The sequence below is a fragment of the Merops nubicus genome, unplaced genomic scaffold, assembly GCF_000691845.1.
Source record: "Merops nubicus isolate BGI_N331 unplaced genomic scaffold, ASM69184v1 scaffold46895, whole genome shotgun sequence".
In the NCBI taxonomy this organism is placed as follows: domain Eukaryota; kingdom Metazoa; phylum Chordata; class Aves; order Coraciiformes; family Meropidae; genus Merops; species Merops nubicus.
In genome coordinates, this window is record NW_008608601.1 from 53,700 (window position 1) to 74,828 (window position 21,129).

Here is a 21,129-nt window from a genome sequence, read left to right on the forward strand (position 1 = left end):
ATGTGGAGTTTACACTAAAAGAGATTATGGTTTGGCTTCATATTTAGAAGATATTTAGAGGTAGAGCAAAGATTAAACTAAAGATATTGGTGTAGATGGCAAGTAGAACACAGCAAGAAAATAAGACGAATTTCTGGTTTCCTAAGGCCTTCAGTGATGTGGGTTCCAGTTTAGCTCACCTGCTTCTCCTTGCTTCTCCATACATCCAAATCACATAGGATTTAACTAGAATTCAGATCTTCCTGGAACCATCCAAAAAGATCCATCTGATTTGTATTACTCATCTCTTCTGGGTCATGAAATTAAAAAGGGGAGGGGAAAAAATATTTTACCAAAGAGAAGAAAAAGATTAAATTGTTCTCTAGGGAAGTAGTGAATTCACATCTGGATGCTCTAAATGGAAGTACAAAACCTTCCAGTGCTTTCTGCAAATGTTTCAAACTTCATGTGGAAATAAAAAAGGATTCAATCTTCCAGAAGGAGTATAATAACAAAGACATAACTAGGAGAAAGAAACTATCATATGCAGCAGAGAGGAGACGTGGTGTAGGAAAAAAAAAAAAACGATAAAGATTTGGGCTTCTCGGTTTTCCAAATTGCATGAGGAGGGATAAAGGCCTGTGTCTTGCCGTCCCCCACACCTACCCAGTGCCCCTATCCCCAAGATACAAGGGTTGCATACACCTGCAGATGCCTACTTTGATTCAAGTACTTGACTGTGTTTGCATTCGGATGATGAATCTGCCCTTCTTTCATTACTACCCTTTCTGAACACATTCTCACCAATAAATACTGGAAAAGTCTGCACAACTCATCTGCTATTTTTTTGTTTCTAACTTAATCAAATTACCTGCTTGCAAGATGTTCTAAGAGTAGGAAAAGATTGTGGGCACTGTTTATTTTGCACAGAATAGCACTTGTGGCTAAAGAACCAATATGATCCTAGCATGCTGTAGAAAGCAGAAGCTCCAGCTTTCTCTTCTTAGCTCAGTCAACTAAACTTGCCATGAGACAAATTAGATTTGAGAGCATTGCTTAGTCCTTCTGTGCATCAGCTACTGTGTGGAAAAAGAACTAATAGCTATACCTGCTTAATGGGTTTCTTATGGCTAAACTTCTCCACTATGTTTGGCAGTACCCTGAAAGTCCACCCACCAATATAAATTTTTCTGGAATTTCAGTAACTGTTTTTGAGGGTTTCAATAAGATACGTACAGAGAGCTAATGAAAATGGATTTCCTTTCATAGCTACTTTTGGTCTTTCAAATATCACATTAACCCTCAGTTTGTATTGGCAAATTGTGACTTTCCCAATCTCAGGCTCTACTATGACTGTAAAAATAATTCCCTGTTTAGTTTTGCTCTTTCAGCACTGCCATTCCACTTTGTAATTTGGAGGTAGAAATAGATAACAGCCTCCCAGATGAATGCAGCAGCTGTGATGCAGTGTAGGAGGAGAGGGCATCATTGTACACAAAGGCAATTTTCAGGCTCTTCAAGGCTTTGGTAAAAAAACAGTTAACAAGGAAAATAGTCCCTGATGTGGGTGGAAAGAAAAAAAAAAAAAAACAGATTGAGCACATAGGGATTATGTGTCTGCAAGTCCTTTTTTAGAGGTCTCTAAGTGCTTCCTGCAGTACCACAGAAAAACTGTCAGAGTTCCAGCTGTAATATCATGTGCCTTGCGTTAATGTGGTCTAATGAAGGAGTGCTGTGTAAACAGATAAACTCTTATTTCGAGAAGTTTCTTATATCGACAAAGAAACCAAGAGGTTTTGGAAATTCAGAGAATATACTACTGAAAGGTAGTGAAATGCTATTAAACTTTGTCACATGGATGCTATAGTTATCTCACATTAGACTTAGAAATATGTGTAAAGAAAAGTTTGCTCTTATTTACACAGTTTAGTTATATGTGATTAGATAAGAAATGACTGTCTAGCTTGTCATACTATCTTTGAGCAAAGCGTTTTTTTGTCTCTGAGTACCTACATTAAGGTTCTGTTAATATCATTACAGATTTATAACAATGCTGTGTGTTTATAAAGTTGAATTGTGGTTTATATCAGGCAATATATTTCTTTGCTGTTTAGGCTGTGGCAGAACTTTGAAAAACAAGAATTACATAAAAGATGTATAGTAGTACGGGCAACACAAATTAAAGCAAGAGTGGGAAATGAATTTGACTGTAGCTCTCCGTAATATGTGTTCCTTTTGCTAAGAAACAGTTTTAAATAACTACCTTGTAAACAATACTTTTGCTCTATTCATGTATAAATTGTGGTTATAGCTTTAGTGTTGAGTAAATCACTCCAAAACAGAATTTCTCCAATCTCTCTGTGCTTAGCTACACTAATAAAAGGTAAAGTCACAGCAATTTGAAGTCTCACCTGATCTATTGGGAATTTGATGCCCTGCGGGGTGAATTCAATCAAATTGCATTGAATTATGCTGGGGGGAAAAAAGCAACACGAAATCTCCCTTAGTGAAGCAAAAGTGAAATTTTCAGGCTTTGAGACTGTGTGTGCTGATACTATTCTATAAAGGAAGACATTTTAGTTCTTCACTCTCTATACTCTGCAGATAAAACTAGCTTTTTTTTTTTTTTTCCCCCCCTAAGTATGAAAGTCCTCTGAAAATAAAATTGGGTAAAATCCTGTTCCCTCTTTGGGTACTGCATTGGTTCATACAATTCAGAAAACATCCACAAGTGTCTGAGGCAGGGATGCTGCCCAGGAACAGGTGAATGAGCAGGAGGAGTAAAGGAGCAGCATCAGCCACCGTAGTCTGCTCAAGGGTTTTGAATTCGATGTTGTTTCTTCATTGATTACACCTTCTTTGGACCACCATATTTTTGGATTCGTCTTTCATTCGTTACATTCAGATCCATGGTTTAAAGATTCAGAGCCATGAACTGCTAGAAAGTGAAAGAGATGTTCAAATAAGAATGTTTAGGTAAAATATATCCTGAACAAACAAGATTAAAAATTCATTATTTACGTATTAGGACACTCTTTTCATTCTGTGCTTAGTCACAATGTTTAGAAAACTGTCTGGATTTTGCTCAACTTCTTTGTCTGTTGTCTTTTCAATTAGCTGCAGTGTTGAAAATCACAGCAGTATTCTTTTGTGATCTTGCCGAAGTCATCCTGACATCTTTATTCAGTTTTCCCATGCTGCCCAGAACACTGTGAAATTTATTTCTGACACCCTCCTTCATTAAAATCAAAATTCAAAAATAGATCTGAATTCTTTATTTTGCTTACTCATCTCGTCTCAAATCTGTGTAATTAGGCTTTTTATCCCTGAAACTCAGTGTTTTTCAACTGTCTTTTGTGGCAAAGTATCACCTGCAGAGAAAAGAAAGAGTCATTTCCAATCTGTGCCTTCATTTCCTCTCATGGGAAATTGTTACTGGCAATTAGTACTCCTGGGTGCTGATGCTGTGTAATGTGCTCTAAGGTAAACGTCTGTAAACATTTCAAAGATCAGATTGTATAGATTTTTGGGATAAGAGATTTTTCCCCTATTTTTATACAAGTATAACCAATATGTCTGAAAATAATGGTTAAGAAGAGAAAGTCCTCGCGGTTCCTTCACTATGTCTTATTTCAAATAGGAGCTTATTTCAAATAGTAAAGTTTAAAAGAGCTGTCTTCTGTCCTTTGCACACACAACTCTCAATGACATCTGTTGCTGCTTCACCAGGTAAGGGGGAGCAGCATGAAACCTAATTAAAATCTTTGAACTTTGAACTTGTACAGAGAGTTTTGTGAACCTAAGTGTTATCCAAATTAGTGTTTTCTAGCATTACAGTACTCAAGGGCGAGGTGGCCCAGAGCCAGAATCCAAAGAACTTTAAGCATAGATGAAATTTTATAATTAATGTAAAAATTTCCCTAAAGCTAGTGTAAATTTCACCAAACAGGAAAAGTGCTTATTTTATTTATTTATGTTTTGCATACAAGTGGAAAAGCTTGATTTTAGTATGAAGTTGTTAAAATTACCTAGTGGAAAGACCACTTAAAAGGAAGTAACCATGGTGTATGTGGTTAAAAAAAAAAAAAGAAAGAAAAAAGTAAATGAATACTTCAAATTTTGAGTAGATAGTATTAATTTTTATCCTTATGTGAAATAGTAAAAAAAAAAAAGTAGTAATTAAGTGGGCCTGGTTCATAAAGAAAAAAAGTCAAGCTGCTGATTTCATCATTATAAATAATGCTATCAATTAATGATGTTTGTCACTTAGGATCAAAAAAGGGGGATGACCCTTGAGGAGCTCTGACTCATTCAAATTCAGTAACAGAGTATTCTTCAACTCTGAAAGCACCACACAGTATTGAACAACATAATTTATAAAGGTATCTGTGACATAAAAATACACTTGGCTTATTAATTTTAGAAGTCACTAGATATAGTTACATTGCACTTGGAATGCTCCTGTCCTGGGCTGGGAGATGAAACTATGAAAACTCAGACTACTGGGTTAGTTTGCAGGGACCTGGCTTTCTTAGTTATAAATAGATTTCCATGAAAGTGAATAAGAATTTAGAGAAAAAAAGACTGGTGAAATCCAAATATTATGGTACACCATAGAAAACTTCCATTGATTTTGAGGGAGAAGGCTTAGAGTGTTTGCATTTTCTTTAGTATCATATGCTGTTGACTACAGATGCTTATTTTCTAAGTTCAGTGGGAGGAGAAAGTGATTTTTTTTTAATGTATTTTGTTATTCAGAAATGTAAATTAAACAAGACTGCTGTTGTTTTGTACTTTTAAATTTTAATCAAGAAGAGGTGTAGCTGGAAAATGTCAGATTTTCGTGGTGAAGTATTTTTCAGTGACGGTTGATAGCCTGTGACTTTATGAAGATTATATTCCTCTCCTGAGACTCATTATCCTTTAGTTTAATTGAATCAAACTAAATACAATATTTGGCATGATAATTTTAATTATGTATGGATATTCAGAGGATAAAAAGATAACAATAACAAAATACTTAATTGAAATTCATGTTAGAATTATTCTAAAAAAAGCTTCACATAAAAGTCTTAAGTTGTGGGTCAGGTTACTGCCTGAGCTGAGGTGTCTGTACAAACTGTCCAGCTGCAATGTGATCCCACCATGTCATTCAGAAAGAAATCAGAAGCACATGAAACTTTTTATTCTGACAGCAAAAAAGAATTGTTTCTCACATAGGTTTCATCCATTTCAGACTGGAACTGGGGTATTTTCAAATTCAGATTTTTTTTATGCCTGCAAAAAATTTCAGTGGGCTTTGGAGAGATGTTCTAATTTGTTTAGTTGAAATACTTATCTATCATTTTTTTCTAGTTAATATCTCAGCCTTTCAGCCTAAGCTTGCCTTAAAAACTTGAAAATGTTTTTTTTTGGTAGTGCAGTGGGAAGAAAACACTCAAATTTGACTGTCCTCTTACTGTAAAATCACTGCAGCAATTCACTATATGTTAATCTAGTGATAGGAAACACTTTACCCTCAGTGTCCAGTCAACCTCATGCTGAGTCTTAAATATAAAAATTGTGTTATTCTGGGCCAAAACTGCCAATTTTCTGTTATCCGGAAGCATTTTAAACTAATTGCTTCTGGTGTCTTCTCTTCTACACTCCTTTTTTGAATACTGTTCAACCATGTTTGAGGCTGCAGATGTTACAGTAGAAGGAAGTATTAAATAGGTCAATCAACTTGTCACTAATTTTAGGCATAATAACTTGAGTGAGTTGCATTTATTTTATTTAGTTGTTGTTTAAGTACTGCATTGATCTTAAGAGAGCTGGTTTTTATAGCTATGCTATAATTTAAAATTACAGTTTTCATTAGACTGTTTCAAAGTGACTTTGCCATATCTTTACCTATAATTTTGCCCATTTGTCAAGTCTACCCATAAAAACCTTTCCATAGAAGGAATCTTCTGTTTTTTTCAGACTCTGATTTAGCAGTTTTTACAACTGAAAAATCTTTAAAACAGTCACCACAGTAATGCTTCAATTACTCTCTTTTTTAAACAATCTCTGTCTTGTAAACAATTCAAAACATGCTGAGTTTAATGGGTGTAGAAATGTTTCTAAGTGAAATTAAAAGGATTTAGTCATGTAGGTGCTGTTTAAAATATTCGAGAAGATGCTATCTCAATTTGATTTTGTGAATAACTATCCAAGTAGTGTTTTATCAAACATTTACATGAACCCAGGAAAGATCTGCATGAATTTAAAAAAAAAAAAAAAAAAACCTGTAAAATTGTCAGATTTGTGTGGTTCATCCTGTGCTGTCTTTTCATGTGTTGTGATAACTTTTTTTCAAATGTAAAATAGTTCTTCTATTTCAGACTATAATTTAATCCTGAACATTTCAACTATCCAGTCCTGTCCACGTGTATTTGTGCATGTAATTGTATCTATGTATTTGTGAGTACATTTAAGTTACAAACAACATTTGCATACAGTTTCAGATACATATTTATTATGTGTGTGCAAGAATATAATGCAATGTTAAAAAATAGCTTAAAAGTACCAAAATGTGAGCAGTTGAATCACTGGAAACCATAATGGCTGTTTGGATGTGCCCTAGAAACTTTTTCTGGTATTGATTTGCTGATCTTTTTTTGTTGTATCAAAAGTTCAAATCTTCCCATGTCACTCTCCAATTGTTTTGTTTGTGGCAGATTTTTTGGTCCTCGTGCAAGGTTATTTTTCAGCTGATAATTTGAATTTAAATTTAAAGTACATTAGAATAGCACTGAGCTAAGAAAGTCTCATTTTCTAAATTAAACTCAGCCATTGTCTTGAGTAGCAAGAAATGTATCCATTTTGTCTTTCTTATCATGGTAGCAGCCTGCTAGCCTTAATTTTGATAACAGATATCCTGTATTCTGCAAGAAAATGAGGAATTTTGTGCCAGGGCCCATATTGGGAAGCAGAGGAGCAGGACAGGTCTTGAACAGTAAAATAGTGTTTCTCAGTGGAAGACCATGGGATGTGCAGTGCAGTGGTGAGTATGGAACCCTTCAGCTGTATGGCTTTGGGTGCTGTGCTACTGGGAGGCTTGAAGAGATACATGGGGAGTTTTTCCTATGTAGAAAATTCCCCAGACACAATAAAAAGTCAAAATTTAAATATCTTCCTAAGAAATAGAATAACCATTAACAACTTCCTTCTGTTTGGGTTTGTGTTCTTTTTGGCTGTTTGTGTTTTAAAGGTCAAAGCAAGATGCTAGAAAAAATTGTGAAGAAAACGATGTTTTCTGATTGGGGTGAATGCAGGCAGTAGGATTATCATTTGTTAACCTCCAATTTGTTGATTTCTGATAAGAAACTGCTTTCTATTTGACAATGTGTATAGGGACAGCAAAAATATTGGATATTAGAGACAGTAAAAGAGTTTTCTGAAACAAAGTTCTGAGGAGACTTGTGATGATGGTTTGTTTGATGGCTGGCTGTGGCTTTAGCTTGGCCTAAACGAGTGAGTGGGAGTAGCTGGATAGTGGGTCAGCCTCTCTGCTCCTGCTCTGCTCTGTCTCTTCAGTAGTCCCAGAGGCCTGATGAACCTCATTAAGCTTCTGAGGTAATTCCCATGTAATGTCTGTATTACATCAAACGCTTGCTAGGCTATAAATTTCCCACTTATTCTGTTGCATTGGGTCTGTAGGCAGATTAAAGGATTTTTTTTTTTCTCCTTGGATTCAGAATAGCCTAATCTGTGCTTTTTTTTTTTTTTTTTTTTTTTTTAAAATCTTCTCTTACTGTGCATTAGTGCTTTACAACCATGAGCTTTTGTGTATTTGATTTGGCTAATCCTGGGCACTCAACGTTTACACTGCAGACTTTACACTGATGAACTTTAAGTCTCAGGATAAAAAAACCGGTAAATATCTGGAACCTGGGAGTTAGAAAAAAAAAAATGGGCATAAATAGATGAAAGAAATATTAGCACCCAGGCATGATATTCATATCCTGTAGCTGTTCGATGGAGGCTGATTAGTTTTGGGTAAGAGGGTGACCTGTTATTTCCCAATGCTTCCTTCCTCTGGTGGTGTCTGTCTTGTTGAATCAGCACAGGGATTTTTTAAGATACCTCATGGGGCAGCAATTAATTCTTGTCATGAAATCAGGTGAGGGTTTTGTCCTTTTTTATAGAGCAGTCATTGTCTTTTAATTTTACAAGAAGATAAAATGTACTATGGAAAATTCACTGTGAAGAGCACGTTATTTTTAGCAGAAATGTAAATATGACACAGCGAAGAACCATTCAAACCCACAACTGACAGATCTGAAGATGCAGTGATTCAATATTCTTCATTAACTACTTCTGCAAAGTCTCCCTACTTATGTTGTATGCCACCTTGGTATACTCAGCAGAATCTGTTTTGGTTTGGTTTGTTTTTTTTTAAGCCTCATGTTGCTCCTGTAAACATTATTTCAGCAACTCAGAAGAACTGTCTTACTGAATTGGCTCATATAATTATAGTTAATTGCATCCCTTTCTGGGTCAGAGAGCAACAGGTTTTTTTTGTGGCTGCAAAAGGAGAAAAATAATCTTGAACTTGGTACTGTTGTAGCAAGGAAAACCAGCTCTAGTTTGATTGCTAAAATGTGCATAGCTACATTAGTAGCAGTATTACAGCATTGCATTCTACCAAAATGCTTGTCTTAGGTGGAAAGCAGGTTGTAAATATTTTTTTGTCTTCCTGGGTGCACTTTCCCAATGACTTCACAACTCTTGTTTTTGTTATTTGGTAAAGGTCCAACTTACTTACATTTGAAAAAGACAAGAGTGTGTGTGCAGTTCATAGTAATCTTACCTGCACTGCACTGCTTACTACAACCTTCATCTTGCATCCATTACTTACAACTTACATCCTCTGCAGAGAGCGTGCAGTGTAGAAGCCAAATCAGCTGGGTAGTGCTTTAGGTATTGTGGATTGCATGGTTGCTGTGTGTTCTTTAGAACAGTTGTAAAACAATACCCAATTGTTATGGTGGTTTAAGCTCAATGAATTATGTGGAATCAGTAATTTTTGAGTTAACTGGTTTTAGTCATTATACAGCCTACATTTTGACTTTTGGATAATGCTTGGTTTTTCTTCAGACATCCTGCACTTTCTAATGTAACTAGACGTAGTCCTGCAAGTGTTAAAAGGAAGGAAATTAAAATGTAACTTTGCCCTAAACTTTGGAGCTTTTTTCCTATTATTGTTAATGATGCTTTAGAGTGTATATTTCAGGTTACAATTCAGATCTCATATACAGTTTGATTACATATAAAGTTTTATTCAGTTCAAGTGATATTACTTTGTTCCATTCAATTAAGGTTGAGTGCAGTATAGTGTTCAATGAATTTTGTGCTGTACACATTTTTACTTGCAGAACTGAGGAGCCAAACAGGCCATTCAACACTGTACTGTGAAGCACTGTTAGTCTGTGCAAGCTTCTAAGAAGAACTATATTTTTGTGAAGAGAATTCAAGACCATGTGCTTAGACGTTAATGCTATTTGGTACATGGCTTAGAGAGAGAAATGTGTCTTTTGTAGGGGTTGCAGCCTTTTTGGTTTGTGGGGTACCTTGAGGAAAGCTTTCGAGCACATGAATGTGTTAAGTTTGTGATTCCTGAAGTAAATATTTAGTTTCTGCTGTCTTTGTTTGGGTTTGATTGTGAGGTTTTTTTTTTTAAATCAACATAGGATTTGGATTCTAATAATTATGGACTTCAAAACATGCAGCTGTTGAGCAGTAAGTTCATTAGAAGATTGGTCTTCTGAAAATCCCCCTGCATTAAGAGCTATTGAAATATATTTTGCAGATAAAAACATACCCCTTTTAAATAGTTATGTGTAGTCAGCTGTAGCTTCAGAGAGCATTCAGGAGAAGTACATCTTCTATGACCTAGAGCCAGATCTCTGAGATAGTTCTGAAGAGTATATGAACATAAAAGTTATTAAATTTTCTGGGCAGATGTATTACTTAGATTGCCTGCCTATGACTGACAGACCAGTATTCTATTTGATATCATCGGATTGAGCAAATTACATTTTTACATCCTTTCTCTTTCAAGACAAGTATTAATGTGAAATCTGCTGACTGTCAAATTTTCTTTCTGGTCCAAAACTATTAGCACCGAGTTTCAACTAAAATACAAAGGAAAACTCTAATAGGTATTGAAATATAAAGTGTGGTTGAATAAATTAAAAAAAAAAAAAATTCTGCACAGACTTTTATGGGTTCTGTCATACAAATAAATGTCCTGGATACCTATGTATTTTGTGCAAAGTGGAAAAACTTTTACAGAGGGGATTAAAATTTCTATGCTTTTCCTTCCATGACACTAAAATTAATCAAATTCTGAGGTTAGAGCACCCCTCTGAAAATGTGGCTGTATGGGTATTGGATTTGCACCTATTAAGGAAGAAGTTAAGCTTAGATCTCTCACAATCTCAGTGAGGCACAACATGACAGCTCTCGGTGAGGTGAAGGTGAGCTGCTGAACTGCTGAACGTTGGTGAGGCTGAGACATGTGAGCTTTTAATACTATGGATTGAATTGACTGGAGAACAGAAAGAAGATGAACAAACACTTCTGTATTTAAGATATTTACTCTGCCTGGTTATAGCTTTTTGTGTGTGACTCGTTTGCAGCGTCGACTTTATGCGGTGCTGAAGAACACAAACCCAGTAAGACCTGTTGTCTGATGCTTGCTTGGCATTAAATCAGTGTAATTCAATCATTCCAGCTAAGGAACCTGATTTCACAGCAACTATTTGGATCTGTATTGAAGAAAATATGGATCTTCTTGCACTGCTTTTGTGCTTATTGTTTTTTCTTGACTCTTACTAGCTTAGTTTGCTGTTTCATGTCACTCCAGAATCTACACCTAATGAGCACATAGTTGGCACACTTGCCCTTTTGCTTTCTGTGTAAGCCTTTTCCTCTTATGGGAGCAGTAAATGGTGCTGGGCTGCTCCACATCCTCTACCTCTCCCTGCCTCTGGAGAGGCAGCATCATGCATATCTTTTGCTTCTGTGTGTGTCCACAGGGGTTTTCTTAACAAATTGTAGGGATAAATAATGTGCATTTGTAATTTATTTTGCTTTGCTGCTTTTCCTGGTCCTTTATTCAGATAGCAGACCCCTTTAGGACTGTGAAACCTTTTATATCAGGAGAATGCTACTACAATGTGTTCCAGGATTGTAGCTGCGTTTGCTGGCTCCCAGAGTTGAAATCTCAGGCTAAGTCCTAATTTTCATGCAACTGCGTGGAAATTTCAGTTTGTTAATTCAAAGCTTTACATGGGAATGATAGACCTGGTGCATAGTCTTTTTAAATCACCAGACAGACAAATTAATTACTTCCCCTCTCCTCCTTTTGGTCTTGCAGATTTGTTTTGTTCTGTGCATAGCTTTGTCATCACTTATTGGGTCAGTGTGCATTTGATGTGGTGAGCCACCAATGCTAACTGATATCTGGGGCAGATGCCTCAGCTCATGACTGACACTGCACATACTGATGCAGTTCTCAAAGGATAGACCATCTGACTGAGTTTCTTCTGGTTTTCCTTGTTTTCTTCTGGTTTTCCTGGTCTTTCTGACGATAGATTTGCATTTTGCTTCTCATTTTGGGATATGCAACATTGTAGTTCAAACCAGATGATTTTTTTTTTTTTTAAGCACTTTTGATAGTTTTCCAGATGTATAAACTTTCTTCAGTTGTTCAAATCCATCAGCATGTAGTGTTTTCCTATCTTAGTTCTGAATCCAAAATGAATTGAGAGAAAGTGCAACTAGGAATTAATTCTGATGTAATTTTTATGCATCAGTTACCACATCCAGCAAAATATTTTGCATCGTGATAATCTCAAGCAGGAACATAAACATTCCTTATGCACCTTCATAGTCCTCTGAATATTTTAGTTGCTTTGATGCTGAGATGGGAGAAGTGAGCAATTATCACCATCTTACTCCAATTATTTTTTTTCGTTCTATTTTTAGCATGAAAGCTCCTGTGAAAGTTTAGCTGAGTCAATCTCAAAATGATTGCTATCATTATGAATATACCTACATTCTATCCAGCAAAATAATACAGATCATAAATCTAGAAAATGGCAATTCTCTTTTTCCCATAAAGCATGTTTCCAGTCCCATAAATACCTTGCCATTGTACATAGGCTGCACTTTAGCTACAGAAAATTCAGTCAAACAGATTTTGTGAATACCATTTATCAAACTGTTGAGTTAAATGAAATTTTGAGAGGCAATGTGGCAGTTGATACTGTGGGGCTTTTGCAGTAATTAAAGGAAAATTAGGCTTATAGGAAGTTTCCATCTGTAAACCACTCTCCTGTCCTTAAAAGACAGAGCAGTCCAGCCCTGAAGGTAAGAGCATGGCATCATTTTACAGGCTGTATTGTTTACTGAAGTATGCTTTCTGTGCTAAATATTCTAAACTTGTGATGCCATTCAAGGACAGATGTCAAGTCATGCAGTTCCTTTCAAACTTCTTCAGAGAAGACTTTAAATACTTTGCTAACACAGCTTTCAAAATCAGGCTTTGAAAGCAAGTTCTTTTTATGGCTCCCTGATTTAGAAGGAATAATTCCTTACTCCTATTTTTTGCTAATTCAGCATACTGAGCATTGCAAAATAGCTGGACTCGTGGCTGAGGTTCTGATGTATAATGGTGATAGCAATTCAAACTGAATGGATTATGCCCTATTTTACAAAAATAGATTTAGAAGAAATTTTGGCATCAAGCAGTCTGAAAATTGTCTTGTTGCAGAAACAATATGGAACAAAATGAGAAGTTTATCAAGAATTATAGAAATTTTTACATTTAAATATGGTAACTGGCCCCGGTACTTTGAGGCAAATTGCTTTTCACTGCTTGCACATCAGTGCAGCTGCTCAGACAACATTTTCAATAATAGATAACATTTGGAATGTGCACAAAAGCAGGATGCCAGGAGATAACAGTAAAGACTAACAGTCTACCTAGAGAAGAAAAGACTTTTTGAATACTGCCTTACTTTTTGGTGTGTATTAAAAGGCATTGCAAAGTACTAATAATGCTTTTTTCTCAAAAAGGAAGCATTTGCTTTTTTGTAGGCACAGTTCACTGCCAAATTTTAGAGGTATGTCTTTGCCAAATGTTATAGCTCATTGGGCAGAGATTCAAAGTGGAAAACAACATCTATTCTCTGATACTTGAAATGTTTGGGGCTTTATCCTTTTCAATATGATGCAGAATTGTCATCTGTGTAATTTCACAGTTGCACAGTACAACCTCTTTCACTCAATTATGTGTTGTCCAAGGTAAATGATCAACAAATTCCCTTTGTCCTTTACTGAACAGTAATACTGGGTACCTGAATTGGTATTATCTAGTATCTATTATGTAGGTACTTATCTCTCAGTATATTGAACAAGCAAAGCATGGTGGAAATATGTTTAGTATGTGAATCAATCCATTAAAACTGTCTCAGGGATATCTGTTTCCTGATTGAAATATATTGTGTAGCTTCTTCAAAACAGCTGATGTATATTTTAGATGACTGTGGATTGTACTTGAAGTGCTTCTTTTTAAAATTAAATATGCTGGCCAAAACCTTCTCTAACAACAAAGATACAGTGCACTGTTAATGAGAGATTCCACGAGACAGAGCCTACTGATATTAAAGTGAATTTGATTGATATGACTCCAGAGAGAGCAGCATACATGTAATCCATAGTCATCTCTTGCTCTTTTCCTTTAATAACTAGGTCATTTATGTTTTAAGACAGATGTTGACAATTATGCATCTGAAATATGCTTAATGCAGCATTTCATCCCCTGCTGCTGGTACAGCAGGAAAAGTGAAATTGTGGAACAGGATGTAACCAGTATGACCCTTCACTCTTCCAGTGACAGAGGAGCTTGCTTTGTTCAAACTACAAATATGTTTTATATTTAGATTAGTTTTATTTACATGTTTGGTCACATTCGTGCTCTCATTTCTATCACGTTGCTTTAAGTGAGCTCTCATTAACCTGCAGCTCAGAGCAGCACCAGCTTCTTTTCACCATTCTGTTTACAGATGTCAAGCAAATGAAAAGAAGGAGCTTCAGGCTAACATCTACCTGCCTAGGTGTTCTGCTTTATTGATCCCACAAACCATCTCCAGGGCACTAAGACACCTCTACCAAAGAGAAAGATCAAAGGATTGTCAGGTTTCTTCTCTAGATAGTCCTGTGTGGCATAGGCAATTACCCTTCATTTCAGATATAAATTCTGTAAAATTGGATTCTGATTTTAATATGCTGCTATGTTTCTAATTAGAATACCTGACATGGAAAGAATTAGAAATGGCATTTGCTTTCCCATAACAAAGTCCTGTTGAAATGACTGAAAAGGTATAACTGAAAATTAAATTGGTATAAAAATATATCTGTGCATATCATTTTCCCATCATGATCTATCAAAAGGAAAAATACCCTGGGAAAAAAAAGAAATACTTAGTCCAGTGCACTGATTCATTGCTATACCATAAAAATCCCCTGTTTCTGAGTGATGAGCGATGAAGCGATTTTTACATGCATAGAAAAGTTTGCATGAAACAGCCTGAACCCTATAAACAATAACAGTCATTCAGGAATATGTTTTTGTCTAAAATTTTTTTTTGCTGTTCTCTGGATACATATTTGCAGATTCTGACAATTTTAATATTCAGATACACGTGTGAAAATTTGCCACATTTCAATTATTCCAGATAACAAGAAAAGCTTTGGATTAAGGAAGAGTGAAACAAGTTCCCAGGTATTAAAGACGTATCAGTGCGCTATAATCTTCCTTTTACAGTGCAGATCTGTCCTCAGTGCTTTTTTTTTTAAAAAAAAATTATTAGGGTGTGAAGGTGGTGGCAGGGAATGCCAAGCTGCTTACAGGTCATAGTGAAGACTTCAAACCCCACCTGGCACACAGAAGGACTGAGGAAGCAATGTGTTATCTTGTTATCACTTTACATACAATTTTGTATATTTACCTTCTCATGTTTACATTTAGAGAAAGAGATAGAGATTGAAAAAAAAACCCCCGAGCACTCAAATACTGAAAATGCATACTTTTTATTGTTATTATTATTCTGTATCTCTTTATGCTGGTTCATATAACACTGTGCTGTCATTATTATAGCAACCATTTTATGATGCAGCAAAACCATGTCTTCACCCAGCCTTCTGTCACTTCACTAGTGCCAAACAGAATGTCCTTAATGGAAAGTTTTGGGAGTGATGCACAGCAGTAGTAAAGTCTACCCCACCAAAATTCATGTAAGGTAGGACATGAGTAGCAGTGGTGCCTATGGAAGCAGGTGTCTGAAGTTAACAGTGTTGTCATCTGGCAAATATTAGGTAGACAGAAGACAGTGGTTTTGGTTTTCAGTTTTACACAGTGGGATTATACAGAACCAAATGGCAAAACATGTTGTGCCTCAGATATAGGGAATTGCTTATTTGACAGAGCAGAGACTTTGATATAAAGTTAGACTGTCACGGTGGGTAATTGTCATCTGTGAACAAAGGTAAAGGGGTACCAACAAAATACCTTTTCTTCTTTTGAGGAATCTCTATTACCTATATATATATACCTAGATATATTCCTGACTACTCTCCCTTTTCTCTGTCTGCCTTCCTGGCACACAAATTATTCTGGATTAGTGTCTGGAAGAAGCTGTAGCCCAGAACTCAACCGAACAGCAGTAGTCTGTGCTCAGTTGACTGCAAGACTGTTGTTGCTTCCCCTGTGTGCCTAGGTGTTCATGGAAATGTGCTTCTGGGCAGTTAGTTGTACCTGTGTCCTGTGGCAGCCAACACAAAACTCTTGCTAAAAGTACAAACAGAAGATTTTTCTTGTGTTCCTTATCAGCTCCCCCAGCTCACCTGCACTACCTGAAATTCAGGAGAAAATGTAGTGGTCTCTAGTTTTAGAAGAGGTAGATATGCAGAAGAAAAGAAATGTATACTGTAAGAGGGACAGATTACAGAAAAACACCCAAACCAATGAAGCAGGACAGTAAACGTCCAAATATGTCTAAGCTTAGAGGAGCAGCAATGTGACCTGCTTGCCAGGGCTACCCTGTTTAGCTGTCAGCTTCTGGTTGTTGTGTGTATATCCCAAGTGCAGTGCAGGCAGAAGTGTTAGAGGGTATTTCTGGGCACAGAGAGGCTGAAGCCTGACCATAATGAAAGTGGCCTTTTCCCAGGAATTCAGAGCTAGGACAACGGTGCTGCCTTAGTTTATATCCAGATAGATCTGCAAATTGTGCATTTCATGTATGCATCATCAGTGCCAAAATACACTGATGGGGAAGAATCCTTCAGCTGTTTGGCACCCTTAACCACTGCAAAACCTTTGGGGAAAAGGGATTCAAACATTCTCAAGAATATCAAAGCAAACTGCTCTTACAAAAGTCACAGTGTCTTTGCTGAGCATGAGGGCAAGGTAGAACTGCAGTTCTTAAGGTCTTACCTGAACAACCTCTGAATGCAGGAAACTCAATTTATCTGTCTCAGAAAGATGAAAGGTTGAGCCAGTCCTGCTGGGATTACAGTAGTTGCACACAATATAAAACATTTTTCATCATGGTGAAATACAAAGCAAAATGGGTACCAATACATTTTGATATCAGATAAGTCCAGATATTTGATTTTGGTCTGCTGATGTCTCCTGATTTCCTACCTGAGGGTGCAGTGAACTGATTTGGTTCAACAGGAGATGGAAAAGAGTTCATCTTGGCACTTGGCCCTGACAATCCTGCTCAGCAGAGTCCAGGGGTTTTCATTCTTGTCTTTGTTTTGGTTTGTTTTAAGAGGATGCCCATAAGAGAGAAATGTGCCGATGATGAGCAGGGGCTCAACATGGTTTGATTTGTGCTATTCAGCAAGGGGAGGCAGAGCCCAATTTATCTTGTATACAACAAATAACTGCTGTCAGACCTCAGATAAAATGTCTGAATTGAAGTTGATTGCTGAGAATCATTTTTTTCTGAGGGAGAAAGTTATTTTCTTTCCTTGAACATATTTTGGGGTCCTCGTGCTTTCAAAGGCTAGCAGGCAAACTAAATTGTTTTGTCCTGCTGGTGATTACATTGTATTTGTTCATCCTGGGTTGAGATCTGATGCTGTTTCAGAAAGCAGTGTTTCAAATTATGAAACATAAACATAAAAGTATTAAAGCACTCATCTGAGTGACCAGAGGTCAAGATATCCTAACTTCACAAAATGACACCTGAAAAATTGTGCCTTTTACATCAATGGTATAGTTTTACCCTTCTGTTAGTTGAATATATAATACATCAGACAAATGTGAATTCCCATAACTTCAGATTTACAATGATGATAAAACCCTTTAAACTGGACCCAGGGATAGTTTGTCACATTTAACAATGTCTATAAACTGTGACTCTTTCTGCATGAGGTATTTATTGCGTGTGATAAACGAGGAGGGGATATTATGACAAATACAATATATCGCTTTTTAATTAATACTTTTAATAAAATGAGTTCGCAAAAAAAGAAACTAAAACTACAACTGTCAAAAGATGGCAGAAGTGAAGGGATTGTTTTCCCAAGTCAGGAAGAAAAAGTAATATATATCCTTCTAGTTAGCAAGCAAAGGTTTGGGTGGTTTTCTTCCTTGCAGGTTCCTTGCAGGCACACTGGCAAAGAAGCCATGGCACGGCAGTGGCTTTGATGTGCTTTTGTATCAGTAAGAGATCTTTTAAGCAACCAAAATTTACAGTTACTGTCAATGTTCATATAATTATTTCAGCTTGTCTCATCTCATATCGTGAAAACAATATCAGAACACCCCAAAAATACAATGAAGTGATGCCAGTTTAAGAGGAAAGAACAGGAAAATATGACAAGGAACTGACTGACAAATCTATTTAAGAGTGAGGCAGAAAAGTTTCTGTTTTCAGTGTAGAAGTTCTGTGAAGGATGCATTAACAGATCTGACAAGTTGTCATTGAGAATCCTCCCTTGTTTGGAGTGCACAGAAGAGATGTTGTACCGAGGTACTATTTCTTGAGTGTAGGTACCAGGACAGTAAGAATCTACTGCATAGGAAGAAACAACAGAATTCTTGAGCATGGCAACCAGTGACAGCAGTTTTCTGCACCTGGATTTAGGGGGTCCTGAAACTACTGCTGCAAATGAACTAGATTTATTAAGTTTAGAGCTGAATACTGTAGTAACTTAATGGCATGACTGATTACATGCAAACACTCCAGCTAACAGTCTTTGCTGTAAGCTTTCTAAGATGCTCAAATACGTCAAAATATCTATTTAGTTGGAATATAATGGTATCCTTTCTCTAAATCTAAAAGGCTAAAATAATTATTCTCTACCATTTTAAAGGTGACTATAAAAGACATGTTTACAGATAAGTAATTAATTCTTTAAACTTTTATTGGGTTTTAAACTTGAAATATCCAAGAGCTTTTCCTGTGAAACTCTTCATAACAAATAAAATATTTGAAATAATAACTTCATAAAATTCTAGTTAAACTTATTTGTTGTTCCTTGAGGGATGCTTGGTAGGAAAATAAGAAGCATTGTCTTGAATCTTTATCTAAGACTTAGAAGTCAGAACTTCTGTCCTGACTCAATAACCATTTCTGACTCAAAAAATTAATTGATTAATTGATCTGATTCTGCATAGCCCTTTTCTAGCAAACTCACAGAACCGGTACCTGATCAGACTCTTACTTGGCAACATTTAATTCAGAATGCTGATCAAACTAGGCTCTGTTAGATTTCACATGTTTTTACAGGTATACTGCACATTCTGTTATAGAAAACTACCACTGTTTATCAGAACATAAAGCCGTTTTTAATAGTGACACGTGATTTGCAAAGTAACATAAAATAGAACAAATTGTAAGCAAGGATTTATCATCTACTTCTGACAAGCTCCTCATTATGGTCTCAATGATTGTAAACTCTAATGCTTGCTCAAATTTCTAAAAACATTAAGTGCAGATTAAATCATGACTATTTTGCCTACAATCTGTTAACCTTGTTTTCTGTTCTGTTTGCTAATAGCCTGTATAATGAGATAGGATTGGTAAGCCCTGTTAAATATAGATAAATCTCCAAAACGGAGTCTATCTCCTAACTCAAAATATTTTCACCACGTTCTGGTTTCGAATAACTTCTTGAGCTATGTTCTTTTGCCAGGCAACTTTGGCACCAAATGCAGAAACTGTAACAACTATCTAATACAATGTGTGTCTCGTCAAGGTGGTTGGCATTACATTCTTCACCTTCTGGGTGACTGCAGGGTCTTCTCAAAAGAGCATGTGCAGAAGTCCACTGCAAATGGTTAATGTATTAATAGAAGTATTTCTTATAGTAGTTTATTCTTGGCAAAAGGAAGATAAATGAGGCAAAATATAAGGATTACAACTCATCCTTACTTTGGTTCTGAAATATGCATAGAGTCTGTTACCTAAACCAATCATTACCAGGCTGTAGGGGCACTGGAGGGTAATGAAGGTAGTTAACCAAAACAAAGTGATGCCTTGACTGCCTGGGTTAATTAATTGTCATTCCCTGATGAAGCAGTGCTGTTGGCACATTTGTTTGGCCATCACCCCAAGAGGTGATGCTGCTCATTTGTGTGAAACCAATCACATCTACCATGTGATCCCTGTAAAACATGGCTCTTTTATGTACCCCTGGTGAGCAATAGCTGTGCTGGGTGGTGTGATTCACCTCTTTGGTTTCTGTTTGGTTTTATTTTGCTCATCTTGGAGCTGTTACCTAATTCCCTTTGTGCCGAACCAGTTGTCCTGTTCTGTATTTCTGCAGTGGTTAGCACAGTGAGGTGGTGCTCTGTGATGAGCTACTGCATCGTTTTCACATACAGAACAAAAAGTAATCAACTACAAGACTTATGGGAGCAACATCTGTTCTCTCTCCCCACACACCCAGCTCTTTGCAAACCACTTTTCATGAGGCAGGATCTGGGTTTTGTATCATTCAGATTAACATCCCAATTCCTTTCCGTTACATTACAGAACTGTGGGTGCCCATGTCAGACAACTCAAAAAGATTAACTGGTTTTGCAACATATCAGTGCACAGCAGTGAAACATCTGAAATGTTGTACAAAGGTTTAAAATGGAATTTTATTTGATTTACATTCTCTTTACTGAGAAAGTTTTTCTTAAAAAAACCCTCCAAGCTTCTAATTCTGAAAATAAAGCTTCCAGTGTTTCAGTGGTGTGTGGACCTAAAACTGAACTAGGTGGAATTACCTTTTTTTTTTTTTTTTTTTTTTTTCCCCTAGTGCCAGCTTGTTCTTGTGCACAATGCTCAAAAAAGTCATTGCTGTTCAGTGGTGAATACATTTGTCTGAAGTGTGGTGGGCCAGGTTTCAGTATGTGTGTTTGGACTGTTAACACAGGAGAAGCTGGTTGTGGTGTTCTTTTAGTTCTTTCTAGTGTAAGCCCATTTTGTCCAGCACTTGAAGGCCTGTTTATCAAGTACATATATTTCTGAATGGTTTTGAAAGATGTTCTCACTGCAGAGAACTCTTTATCCTTGACTCTCAGTTGTGGGATTATGTGAATACAGAAAGAATTACCAGACGACTGCAAATTCATTTTATCAAGGCTTATTATTTTCCCTGAAAATGAAAAGAAATGCCTTTAAAACTCTTACATACAAAAGCATATTGAGTTGGCAAAATGCTGTTGGGTAGCTAATCTTCTCAAGTTTTTGATTACTTGCAGTTTTAAATTATGAAATTTAGGAAAAAAATGATCCGATGAATTTAATCAAGTTAAGTGATAAGATCTTGGCCTATTACTTAACTGTTATAATGATTAACTGAAAATAACATTGAGCTATGCAGGTGACACCAGGTAAGAATTAGGATTTTTTTATCTTTCCTTTTTTACCTCAGCATATGCAATCTAAATTTCTTTCAGTTGCTAGAGCATTTTAGAAGTCCTGTTCCTGTGAAAGAAGGTTTTAATGCAAAGTTACAGCCTTTTAGAATTCTGTCAGAGAGGATGTTGTGTCGTGATGCATCTGTCTTGTCTTTTATCTGTGTCTTTGCTGGTGACTTGAAGGTGTTATC

General features: G+C 36.3%; 1 protein-coding gene across 1 annotated transcript in view; it reads left to right on the top strand.

The window, feature by feature from the left end:
* The window catches only part of LUZP2 (leucine zipper protein 2), an 85,630-nt gene that overhangs the window by 15,024 nt on the left and 49,477 nt on the right, over positions 1 to 21,129 (top strand). The window lies entirely within an intron of this gene.